We start from the raw sequence: 10,645 nt of genomic DNA, 5'->3' as shown, positions 1-10,645 counted from the left end.
ATTTAAAAAAACACTGATTGATTAAAACCCATTCTTTACATTTAACTTCCTTTAATCCCTCATAAAAACAAGCATTGGAATTCATAGTCCCACTTCAAACTCCAAGCTGGTAGTACACTCTAAACTCAGTTCAGAGGTGCTGCTGTCTTGGGAGTATCCTCTTCAACAACACCTCACTGGATGATGAAACTGCCATCACGTGGCAAATGTAAACTCAGCATTTGGCAGGCTCACCCGCTTTGGAGAGAGCATTGTGTTCTCTCAATGCACACCTGGTATTGAGAACATGTTCATCAGAGATAAGCTTCTCTGTCACCCAGGTCTTTGCATGGAGGATCCAGCTACATCCAGCTAAGCTTGGGAACCCGCTTAAACTCAGATACAAAGTATCATGGACAGAATTTAAGTGTCCCTTTTTACTGCTTGTGATCAATATGCTTCTATGCAACATGGTGGTTGGGGGGTGGGGGGGAGGAGGGGAATGGGGGAATTGGTGGAGAGAGATATTTCCTTACCTTCAGAATGTAATAACAGCCAGCAGCAGGTTTTGGATGTGTTTAAAACTAAATGGGGTTATTAATTTATATGCGTTTGCCTTGAAATTTAAAAATGCCTCACACTTTCCTCAAGACACAAAGATTTGGTATGGATGGAGGTAAAAAAAAAATTAGTTACAACTTATGATTATCTCAGTCTCTTTTGTGGCAGACCAGTAGTTTCTTATATGGAGGTGATGCCAAAGTGTCTATCTCTTCCTTAAATTTATCTCCCGGTATTCATTGCACTCTGGGGAAGTGAATTCCTTTGACAGAAACAATTTCTCTTCATCTCGGTTTTAAATTTGCTACCCCTTATCCTAAAACTATGACCTTTCTTTCTAGATTGCCCCAGAAGAGGAAGCATCCACTCCACGTCTACTTTGTCAATACCTTTTATTATCTTCTGTACCTCAATTAGATCTCCTCTCATTGTTCTAAACTCTCGACACTATAGGCCTAAGAATGTATTTTGACATGTTTCGGTCTACTATTGATTCAGTCAATATGTTTTTATAAAGCTGAAAATAGGTTGGAAAAATGATGGCCACACAGAGGTCACTTAACTTCTGGATTGAAACCATTCCTATCTGAAGTGGGAATGGAAGGAACCATTCAGACTGATGAAAAAACACATGCTGTGTTGTAACTTTCACACCTTGAGTGTTTATATCAGCCAACATCTTTGTGTTTGAATGAATATTAAATCAACACTACCATTTTGAACCGGTTTCAGCAAAAAAACATAGATTCAACATTTTTTTCATCAGTCTGAATGGTTCCTTTTGTTCCCTCTTCAGACAGATAATCCAGAAAAGGAGTCAAGTGACCTTTGGGTGGCCAGTGTTTCTCTGCCCTCTTTCAGTTTTATAAAAATATCAAGTACTGACTGAATCCATATCATACTGGAACAAGGCAAAAAACATTCTGAAAGCCAGGAGTTGGCAAGTTGGACCCCACTACCTGGGAAATAAAAACAACTCCGGAGAGGTCCAAATCGAAGTGATCTCAACATTTTAGAAGAACAGAATCAGGGGCGAAATTCTCCTGTATCGACGCGATGTCCGCCGACCGGCGCCAAAAACGGCGCAAATCAGTCGGGCATCGCGCCGCCCCAAAGGTGCGGAATCCTTCGCATCTTGGGGGGCCGAGCCCCAACCTTGAGGGGCTAGGCCCGCGCCGGACTAATTTCCGCTCCGCCACCTGTCGGAAAAGGCCTTTGGTGCCCCACCAGCTGGCGCAGAAATGACATCTCCGGGCAGCGCATACGCGGGAGCGTTAGCGGCCGCTCACGGCATCCCCGCGCATGCGCTGTGGAGGGAGTCTCTTCCGCCTCCGCCATGGTGGAGATGGTGGCGAAGGCGGAAGGAAAAGAATGCCCCCACGGCACAGGCCCGCCCACGGATCGGTGGGCCCTGATCACGGGCCAGGCCACCGTGGGTGCACCCCCCGGGGCCAGATCACCCCGCGCCCCCCCCCCCAGGACCCCGGAGCCCACCCGTGCCGCCTTGTCCCGTTGGTAAGAGAGGTGGTTTAATCCACGCCGGCGGGACAGGCATCCTAGCAGCGGGACTTCGGCCCATCCATGCCGAAGAATCGCGGGGGTGGCCCGCCAACCGGCGCAGCGCGATTCCCACCCCGCCGAATCTCCGGTGCTGGAGAATTCGGCAACCGGCGGAGGCGGGATTCACGCCAGCCCCCGGCGATTCTCTAACCCAGAGGGGGGTCGGAGAATCTCGCCCCAGGTCACTGCAGGAGAACCAAGCATACTGCAAAGCCAATGTCTTCACTAACCCCAACAAGTTATTTCTATTGTAATATTTACAATCGGATCTGCAAATTAAGGTTTAGATTAACATCGTACATAGACGGTGAACAGCTGGTCTCCTTGTTGAACACTCATCCATTGAAGCAACAAGATAATCTATCACCACAAGTTGGTATTGTATCAGTCTTCACTTTGAGAAGTTCACTGAACTCTGCAACCTGAGTGCACCTTCAGTTAAAGAGATGCCTCCTGCCTCAAAGTGGCATCAGGAAGTTATGGTGCGTCATGAATTTAAGATTGTGCAAAGTGTTCCACTGGCCCAGAGGTTTAGACTTTGATGCCCTGTATTATAATACATGGATTGCTGAGGCCAACCCTTTATCCTCCCCAATTTGGCACAGCCTTGTAATAAGGGAATAGAATCAGGGGGCTGGATTTTCTGCTCCCCGATGCCGAAATCATGTTCGGCGGCGGGGCAGAGAATCTGTTTTGGAGTCTAAATGGGGAGCGGCGGCGGTTTTTAAATTCTCTGCCCCCTGAAAATCGGCGTACTCATGGAGTACGCTACGTCGAGTATCGACCGCCTCAGCCATTGCCGGAGGCCCGCCCCATGATGCTCTGTCCCCAACCGACCGAATTCCCGACGCCATGGGTCTCTCATTGTCCCACCGTCTAAGATCCTCGCGTGGCGGCTGTGGACTCAGTCCGGGGCAGTCACAGTCAGCGTCGGGGCATAGAATCCATTTTGGTGCACAAAATCGGGACCGGTGCCGGTTCCCTAATTCTCCGGGCCCCGAAAAGCGGTGTACTCATATCACCAACCTGCGGCCATTGCTGGAGGCCCACCCCACCATTCACCGACCCCGACAAGGACGAAGTCCCGATGGCGTGCATCTAACATAGTCCTGCCGGTGGGGATACTAACGTGGTGGCTGAGGACTTAGTCAGGGGGGGCCTTATAGTCGGCCGGGCAATGTTTGGACGGGCGGTCAGGATCGGGCGTGCGGCTGATCGGGGGCACTATGTTCAGGTTCCTGGTCAATGATAATCCCCCATGATGTTGAAAGGGGAGGATTCAGCAATGGCAATGCAATTGAATTTCAAGGGGAGATGGTTAACTTCTCTCTAGTTGCCTGGCACTTGTGTGGCACGAAAGTTACTTTCCACTTACCAGCCAAAGTCTGAATGTTGTCCAGGGTGTATGGCTTTTGGCCATGGGCTGCTTCAGCATCCGAGGATTAGTGAATGCCACAGCCCTCTCATCCGGAAGGGCCTGTTCGAGGTTAAAGTTGATATAATTGGAGGCCCAGGCATAAATCATCTCATGGATGCATTTGTCAGCGGATGACTGTGATGTTCCACAGAAGTCATCGGTTGATTCCTAGAACAAACTGGTTGCATAAATGTTCAGGGCTGGTGTGATTTCCTCCTCCATGTGGTGTGAGGGTTACAAGAATGTGGCACAGGTGCCACATTGTCTTCTTTCTGAGGCGAAATCTCCGGCAACACATGTTGCCCGACATCTTTATAAAGGGCACCGGGTCCTATACACCCCTGGTCTCCTTCTTCTCTGCCTTTGATTCCCCTCTTTGATCAGATGGGTGGTCAGTTCGGTAAGGACAGCACGGTAGCATCGTGCTTAGCACAATTGTTTCACAGCTCCAGGGTCCCAGGTTCAATTCCCGGCTTGGGTCACTGTCTGTGCGGAGCCTGCACATTCTCCACGTATCTGCGTGGGTTTCCTCCGGGTGCTCAGGTTTCCTCCCACAGTCCAAAGACATGCAGGTTAGGTCAATTGGCTATGCTAAATTGCCCATCGTGTCCAAAAAGGTTAGATGGGGTTATAGGGATAGGGTGGATGTGTACAGATAGGGTGGAGGTGTGGGCATAGGTAGGGCACTCTTTCTAAGGGTTGGTTCAGACTCGATGGGCCAAAAGGCCTTCTTCTGCATTGTAAGTTCTATGAAAGCTCTTGAGTCTGCTCAACGGCCCACTGGCCTCCTGTTCTGGGTTCGGCATCTCTTAACTGCTGGAGTCTGTCCTCCTCCAGCACTGTGATAATAATTATTATAATTTTTATTAGTGTCACAAGTAGGCTTACATTAACACTGCAACAAAGCTACTGTCAAAATCCCTGAGTCACCACACTCCGGCGCCTGTTCGGGCATACAAAGGGAGAGTTCAGAATTTCCAATTCACCTAACAACAAGTCTTTCGGGACTTGTGGGAGGAAACCGGAGCACCCGGAGGAAACCTGCAGACACGGGAAGAACATGCAGACCAAACCGGAAATCGAACCGGAGCCTGTGGTGCTGTGAAGCAACAGTGCTAACCACTGTGCTACCATGCCACCCCAAAGTATAATAATAGCCAGTTCAAGGCCACATCCCAAGAAGTATTGGTAATCTGGGAGAGATGGGGTAAAGAGAGAATGATGGTCAGGCTACTGTTCTAACCCATTGCCCTGTTATGGGTCATCACAATATTTAAATGTGGCTTGAAGACCTCACAGACGCAAAGGCCCTGACCCTCTCAGCCCAATTCCACCCTCCCCCCAAGCAATGTAGCAGCAGCTCCGGTACTCTTGAGCCGCATGCCGGTAAATGGAAAGGGCTCCTCACCTCCTTATTTCCCCTCAGAAGCCATTGTACCAGCTTCATGCTTTTCAAAAGGAGTACTAAATGACGTCTGTAAAGAGATTGAAATTAATGCAAAATGGGCTGTTTGAACCGCAAAATGGTTTGCTCAAATCTTGATTTTACCCTCTCTCGCTATTTACCCACTGCACCCGGATCCGTGTCAGGTACAACGCAGTCACTTAATCGTGCCCTTTGTGTCAGTAACAATTTTGTAATTTCTGAATTAGTTGAGGCTGTGTGCTATTTCTACCCTTTTACTATCTTTAATTAACTTGTATCAAGCACTGAAAGAGACTACAGAAACATATAATAGAAAAGCAGTTCCCGTAACCAAAGCATGTTGACAGGTGCCTGCTCAAATGAGAATTCTGCAGGATGCCTATACATCAGATAAGCGTTTAAAACAATGAGTCCAATGTTAACTATTAGAGATTGATATTATCTAAAACAAACAGGCAAAGGAAAATCTTACCGCACATCACTATCTCAGCTATAATGAGGGGTGGTTTTTCAAATAACAGACCATTCGAGGTCAAGTCAGGAGATAACAAGAAATTACATCAAGAGATGACCATTGTAGTGATATGCATATGCATAGTAATGTATAGTTAGATGTACAAACTCTGACCAGCAGGTGGGTACAGATATCCACCATGTGACTTCAGAGCTCAGGCAGTTGGTAGTAAGTCATACTAGAGGACTGTCACATTAGAGGTAGCTCCAGGAGAATTCACTTATTTGTTACCGTTTGTATTATAGTTTGTCAGTTATCTTTCCATGTTCATTTTGTTAATAAATTGTCTTACTAGTCAAAGAATGGATGATTTGTGTGCATCTTTACCATGGCCACACCACAGAACATAACATGGTACCAGGTGTTTTGAACAATTGAAGATAACTATGGAGAAGATGGGATGAAACAGACCAAAGAAGAAAAAAGAAAATTCTTCCACCTAACTGGTGAAATACTGGCAACTGGAACTCAACACACGGAAAGACTATGGGTTGGCTTCGCTGCAGTCCGGCGGCAAAATCGCATTTGGCGCAGGGGCGGAGAATCCAATTGCATGCCGAAATCGGGCCCGGCACTGGTCCGGCGATTCTCCGGGACTCAAAAATAGGCATGATCATGGAGTACGCCGCGCGGCTGGGGTCCATTGACAGAGGCCTGCCCAGCGATGCTCCGCTCCCGACCAGCCGAGTTCCCGACTGCGTGGAGCTAACCACCTATTGCCAGTTGGGATGTTGGCGTGGCAGCTGGGAACTCAGTCCGCGGCTGCCCTGGTAGGGGCCGGGGGTATCAGACACCGGGGGCTGGGGCCGTATAGGCGGCGAGGGGTTATATGTTTGGGGGGTCTAATTTTTGAGTCTGCCTTCGCGGTCTGAGTCCGCCATTGAGCTCGGCGCAGCCGCTGGGGGCCACCGCCTTGCGCATGTGCGGACTCCAATCCGGAAGTGCGGAGGCCCGTATCCGCAGCTAAAGCTGCGAGAATCACTCCAGGTCCCTGCTAGTCCCCTGCAGGGCATTGAATTTGTTCATCTTTTTTCGAGGAATCTCTGGAGTAAAACTTCAGCGTTTTTATGCAAGCGTGGGGACATAATCCCATTTTGGGAGAATCCAGCCCTTTGAAGTTAGAGATGGAAGGTCTGAAGACACCTCACCCACTTCAAGTCACTGGTAATGCAGACGAGAATTGCCATGTTTTTAAGCAGCAATTCAAATTGTATGTTCCATCCCTTGGCCTGCAGGCACAGCCAGATGAGAGGTGTATTGCGTTGCTGCTCATGGTAGCAGGTCCTCAAACCATCGCAATTTATAGTACCTTCATATTCGACAGCGAAGCAGAAAGCAAGATCTTAGATGAAGTAATAAAATACTTTTATCGACATTGCTCCCCGAAAAAAAATGAAACATTTGAACATTATATCTTTCACACACGTACTCAGAAGGCAGGCAAATCTTTTGATAGTTTTCTAACCGACTTAGGTTGAAGGCACAGTCGTGCAATTTTAGTACTTTAAAGTCATCGGTGATCCACAATCAGATAGTATTTGGGATTTTGAATGATAAGGTACGCGAGAGACTATTGAGGGAAGAAGAAACTCAACTAGAAAATGCTATCAATATTTGTCATGCCTTTGAGCTAGTTGCACAGCAGATTAGCACGCTCAATCTGAAACATTTTGGTGCTGATGTGGGAGAAGGCACCAGCGCCATAAGCATAGTGACGCAGTCAAAGAAGAAATGTGGTCTCTTTTAAGCGACCGACCGGGTCCACCATTTTATGACAGGGATGCAGCATTGCAAGGCAATGTTTTTCACATCCAACAGTGGACCAAACAGGATTAGTCAATGTGATTGATGAGATGTGCATTGAAGACTTGTTTTTCATTGGTCTGATTTCGGCTGAGGACACGATGACTCCGAATATGCAATGTGAAGAAGTCTTACCAGTTGTGGCAATAGTGATGATGATGCTGATACCATGGAAGACAGATGGACAATTCCATTGATGTTGAATGGCACATTGAGCAAATGTAAGCTCAACTGGGGAGCGAGGGCCAATCTTATCAGTTTGTCCGATTTGAACGGGTTGCGAGTTAAACCGAAAGTCGTCAATCAAATAAAACTACTGAAAGGCTATAATGAGAAAGAGATTGTGAAGTTGGGAGCATGTGAGCTCGAAGCATGGGTACACAACCAAAGTCACATCATAGCATTTTACATTGTGGATATGGAACACGAGTCTATCATAGGAGCAGATGCGCGTGAGGCACTTGAGCTCGTTGAGCGGCTGTACATTCCAAACAGCGCTGTGGCAGAGGATCATTGCAGCTGGCAACTAGATGAAGAAAAGGAGGAGCTAAAAGGAATTCCAGTTGACAGTCTTCAAAAATGTGGATTTGCTCAGTGACGTGATAAAGGAGCATGATGAGCCTATCTTAAAGCATTTACGAGACTTAAAGGAGACATTTTCAGACCCTGGACAGCCAAATGAGTTTTACCCTGGAGTTTAAGTTTGAATCAAATGGGTATTTCACAAATGAAGCAGTGACAAAAACATACAAGATGGAGTCACAGCCTGATGAGTCAGATTTTTTCTTCTTTGATGGACCAAAAATTATTGGATGAACGCGGTTCCAGATCAACTGGAAGAAAGGAAAAAACATCACAATGGAGACCATTAAAACGAAGCACAAGCATAAGGGTCAGCGCACTTTTACAACAGTTCTGAAAACTGTACCAAATTACTCTTTCTTTAACTTTTTTAGCCCTCCTGCAGTTCCATAGAATGGGAACTGGATGAAGGGTCTGCAGCAAGGCTCGCTGCTGACTTTGAAATTGGTCACTACTTGCAGGAACACATAATTCCACAAGCAGTGTTATACTTCACAGGAGAAGCTAGTGTAGACGTTGGTGATGATTGGGATGATGATGATTATAATGATGCTGATTATGGTGAGGAAAGTGAAGAAGCGGATGATGAGGAGAAGAGGAAGACCGTGAAAATGTATTTAGTTTATTTCACAATAGTGAAGAAGTAATATTTAATTTAATTTAATAATCTTTATTAAACAGTGCAATGAAGTTACTGTGAAAAGCCTCTGGTCGCCACATTCTGGCACCTGTTCGCGTACATGGAGAAAGAATTCAGAATGTTCAAATTACATAACAAACATCATTGGGGACTTGTGAAAGGAAACCGGAGAAGGAAACCGGAGCACCCGGAGGAAACCCACACAGACACAGGATGAAGGTGCAGACTCCGCACAGACAGTGACCCAAGCCGGGAATCGAACCTGGGACCATTGTATTGTGAAGCAACAGTGCTAACCACTGTTCAATCATATAATAAGAAGCATCCAATCTATGCAGGAGAACGATGAGTGTGAAAGATCTGAGATGGAGGATGCAGAGTAAAAGTAAGATTGCAACAGCAGATAAATTGGCTGAGAGCAAATCAACAGCAAACAGCTAACTGTTAACAGAAGAAATAATCCCCATTTTGAAGAAATTGGCTCCTGAGAAGTACGATGAATTATCCTATGCCCACGGAACGGTTCTTGCCGTGGATTCCCAAGTACTGGAGGCCAGTCCATCAGAACACTTGCAGCAAACACAGATGGATACATCTTTGTGCAGCTCTCCAACAACAGACGAAGCATGTATTGTTCTGTCAGATGAGGATGAGCCACTAATTGAGACTAAAACACAAAGTGAAGAAGTAATGCCTAATGTTGAGGAAATTGATCTTGCTAAGATATCAGAATGCGAGGATTTGTAGATCATTCATGAAGTCGCAAACCTGTCTGTAAATTCGAAAGCATCCAAAGGTATGCCAACATTAGATGCCTCACCAGTTAATGGGCATGCAGCACAGCGTTCGAGAGCAAGCACCATGGAGCAACCTGTTATGGGTCCGGGTTTACAGAACCCCTAAGTCTTTTATGGAGTTCAACTGACCCACAACTTTGAATAGATTGTGGTGTGGGGAGCACACAGCGTGCTCTCCAGGTGTGATATGGCAATTATGGACAAATGGTTTTTAAAGCAAAACAATGTTTATTCTATGAACTCAATTTAACCTTTTAAAAACAAACATTGAATATCTTAACACCCATTACTTCAAATATAACCCCAAAAGACTACAACACTAAATAATCCTTCAAACTGTTCCTTTAAACAACCAAAAGACTTCACCTTCAAAAACAGACATGAGGTTACATTCAATATATTTATAGTCTTTGGATTTGCAGACATCCACAGACTAGCTCTGTGTCTTCTTCCTGCAGCTCTCAGCAAGCTCTGTGTTTTCTTCCTGCTGCTCTCAACAAAACACACAGACACTCCCAGCTTTCTCCTCAAACTGAAACCAAAAGCAGAAGTGAGCTCAGCCAACCCCCCACATTTTGACATCACTTCAGTAATATGATCAGCTCCATTTCTTAACGGTACATTGCTTACATCCATTTCTTAAAGGTACTCTCACATGACACCCCCCCCCAAGAAAATAAAATAAACCACCAACTTCAAGATGGTTTCATTTTTCACCTTTGCACCATCAATTAAGAAATACACACAGTAAAAACACTTTACCGGTTCAAGAAAAACAACACACGCAAAAAGGTATAATAATATAGTCAATTTTTTTTTTGTTCCTCTTCCTCCAACTGAAATCCTTCTCGATTGACAGTCTCTTTGAACAGGAAAGTCTCTGCACGATCCATTCATTCCTTTACGCCTAGGCATTTCTCTTTAAAGTCAGATAATTTAGTTCAATCTGATCATAGAGTCCCTTGCAACACAGGAGCATTGGTTATCACAGTTTTCAGGTAGTCAAATGCCTGTTGAAAGTCCACTGTCCATTGAAATTGTTGACGTTTCATCAGCAAGTCCATCAGTGGAGCAATCACACTACAAAACCTTTGCACAAATGTTCGATCAAATCCACTCATGCCAAGAAATTGCATTATTTCCCTTTGTCTCGAAGTGGCTTGGACTTTTCCAAATTCACTTTTGGCTAGGTTTATCACCAAACCCGCCTCCTGAAGTTGATCGAATAATTCCATCAGATGATGTAAATGTTCTTTCCATGTTTGGCTGAAAACTACCAGATCGTTGATATATACCGCACAATTGGGTAATCCTGAAACAACTGTTTTAGTTAACCATTGAGATGTTGCTGGGGCGTTTTTCATGC

General features: G+C 45.8%; 1 pseudogene; it reads left to right on the top strand.

Annotated features, from left to right (window-relative positions):
• The first annotated feature begins 7,429 nt into the window (after nt 1-7,429).
• LOC140409425 (nucleosome assembly protein 1-like 1-A) lies at nt 7,430-9,229 on the top strand (annotated as a pseudogene).
• Nucleotides 9,230-10,645: the final 1,416 nt, after the last annotated feature.

Source organism: Scyliorhinus torazame, chromosome 3 (assembly GCF_047496885.1).
Source record: "Scyliorhinus torazame isolate Kashiwa2021f chromosome 3, sScyTor2.1, whole genome shotgun sequence".
NCBI classification, from domain to species: Eukaryota; Metazoa; Chordata; class Chondrichthyes; order Carcharhiniformes; family Scyliorhinidae; genus Scyliorhinus; species Scyliorhinus torazame.
The sequence above is the reverse complement of the archived record's forward strand: the minus strand, read 5'-3'. Positions and strand labels throughout refer to the sequence as shown.